Source organism: Ambystoma mexicanum, chromosome 2q, assembly GCF_040938575.1.
Source record: "Ambystoma mexicanum isolate Mex_15411 chromosome 2q, UKY_AmexF1_1, whole genome shotgun sequence".
NCBI lineage: Eukaryota > Metazoa > Chordata > Amphibia > Caudata > Ambystomatidae > Ambystoma > Ambystoma mexicanum.
In genome coordinates, this window is record NC_090924.1 from 797,397,170 (window position 1) to 797,399,946 (window position 2,777).

The 2,777-nt window shown below is 38.5% G+C and overlaps 1 long non-coding RNA gene across 1 annotated transcript; it reads left to right on the forward strand.

Annotated features, from left to right (window-relative positions):
• Positions 1-1,536: 1,536 nt before the first annotated feature.
• On the forward strand, positions 1,537-2,130 carry LOC138569023 (uncharacterized). Its single transcript, XR_011303062.1, has 3 exons — positions 1,537-1,687; positions 1,815-1,900; positions 2,043-2,130. It is a non-coding gene; the product is annotated as an uncharacterized lncRNA (long non-coding RNA).
• Positions 2,131-2,777: the final 647 nt, after the last annotated feature.

Genomic DNA, 2,777 nt, shown 5'->3' on the forward strand with positions numbered 1-2,777 from the left:
ATTCAAGAAAGGCAAGAACCTCAAAAGTTGGCTCACTAAAGCCGACAGGTCGAGTACTGGACCTAAATTGAATACGGTGACAGGATTGTGGGGTGGCAAATCCATCCAAGGACACTTTCCATGTGGTTTTTGCAACCAATGTGCTTCTACAATCACTGGATCCGTTGTAGGGATTAATGGTAAAAATTGGAACCTTAATCATCATACCACGTGTAACACCAAAAACGTGATTTACGTAATTATCTGTCCCTGTGCCTTAACGTACATTGGTAGAACATCTAGGCCTATCAAAACTAGAATTGGCGAACATAAATCTAAAATTCGAAACAAAATTGTGTCTGCTCCCTTAGTGTCTCATTTTGTCAAAAACAATCATGATCTGAACAACTTGAAATGGTGCGTTTTGGAAAAAGTCTATGGCACTGATGTTAACAACACAGCATCCCGCTTGGCGCAAAGGGAACAATGGTGGATGTATAACACTAATAGTTATGAGACAGGACTTAATCGCCAAGAGGAATGGCTCCATTGTATACCCTAACATGCTACACACACATATATATACTTTTTTACTAGATCACTGCAAGTGGATCCTCACCCAGGTCCGCTGATGATTGTTTAACACATCCATTTTGGCAACTTATGCCTTGGTTCCTGTATTTTAGAAATTAAGTCCCCTTTGAGCATTTATGGGACTTAAAATTGACGCATATAGTCCCTATTTGATTAGGGTGCTATTTCGCGTACAATGTTGAATACAACACTCAACAGCGTTTTTTTACGCCAGTTATTTAAATATAGCCTGAGCAGGTAATATTGTTGGCACATTCATTCATGCTACATTTGCTAACATACATTTATACATTTGTAGGTTTTCTGTGTGGCGAGACCGTACTTTAGTCCTTTTTTAGTCTCTATAGGCCAAAGGGCACATACGCAGTCTTGTTTCTGTCTCTAGTACCGCGTGTGTTTATAAACACAGCCGCGGAGGCCACATCGGATGGTGTGCATTTCAGGCAGCTGCATTCAGAGACGAAAAGAGAAGGCTTGTACCGGGTGAGAATACTTTGCTATTTTATATATATCTGTAGGCTCTCCTCTCCGCGAGCCGCATTTAGTCTCCTTGTATGTTACCGACAGGACATAGGACATATATTTAGCTTGAGTTAATGTCTCGAGTTTTGTGCATATTTATACATCTTGTGGAGGAGACTATATCGGACGGCGCGAACCTGAGCCCGCTATTTAATAATCTAGATAAAAGACTTTCCTAGATTAGAACTTTGACACTATTACAGTGGTTTGAAACGGGTGCACTAGAGGTCCAGAATTGTCAGTTTCAACACGACAAACTAGGACAGGCTTGTGCAAGTGGCATTTGTCTGATCCAAGTATTAGTTCATCCTCCCACCCTGTCTGAACCCATTTAATTTGATGCAGTTTACTTTTTCAACTCAAAACACTTCTTTAATTGCTGCACCTAATGGCTTACAACCTTTAATATGCAAACCTTGTTCTATACCTTTTTCTTAGGGTTTTTTCACCTACGGGTTAGCATTTGTTGGCCTCTCCTTCCAACTTGATCCCACACCGTCGAAGACTCGAAGATTTGGAATATTCCCTATCCTTATCTATTATAGAGTCGATTGCAGACACGATTAGAGGCTAAAACATTCTACAATTTAAGGTTGGTAATAGAAGGGGTAACATATTGATCTGCTCTCTGTGGAGACAGGGGACACTGTGTTTTAGCAATCGAAGTCTGAGATAATCTAGTGATATCTCTTTTAGCTTCTTATTTTTGTCTTTTGTAGATGTAAATTCATTTGCATCACCAGTCCTGTTTGGGTGGCGGATCGAAACAAACACATTTTTCGGCACCACTTCTGGACCAACTTAGGTGAATATATATATATATCCCCAGGTTTTATTTCCATGGCTAGAGGCATCGAAAATTAGGAGGCTCACTCATTATACTCTGTATTTTAACAAAGTTTTTTTCTGTTTTTTCTATTTTGTCTGTTTTAATGTGTTTCATTAAGGGTCAACGTCTCCCACAGACTTTCAGATCTACAATCAAGCTCTTATGAATTGTACAAAGTTTTACCTGCAAGAACTACTGAATGATAGACAATTTAAGCATTAGTTCGTTCCAGGTTTTTATTTGCAATATTTAGTGCGCCCTGAGGAAGGCGACTACTGACTCGCTCAATGGAGCCAGATAGGTTGAATTCGCCGAAACTGTTATGATATTTTAAGATCATGTATGTACAGTAGGCATGTAGCACTTTTTTTGCATTTAGTACTTTATTTCTTTGTTAACAACTTGGCACTTAGCACTTGGTTGCACTTAGCACTTTATTCAATTGTTAACTATTTGCCCTCTCCATAGCACTTTGACTATTTGGATGGAATTTAAAATGAGACAGCGATGCTTTACCTTGAGTAACATGAGGTTACGAATTGTGGCAACTAAACTGCTATTGAATGGCTTGAGGCATTAGATTCGACAAGTATTTTATAATCAATTTATCGATTTTATTGTTGATTTGATGTTTATATATTATGCAATTTTATAATGGTAATAAATTACTAATTAAAAATGATAATGTGAATATTTATGACTGGGCTCTCCTTTTCTTCCTCGCCTCTATTTCCATAATTGAGTACTCAAATTAATACAGTACTCCTCCATGTGAACTCCCTTTTTCCCTTCGGGATCTTTTTTTGTAATTTTGTTGTTCCCCAGTTCCATGGTATAGGGGTTACCCATCCGT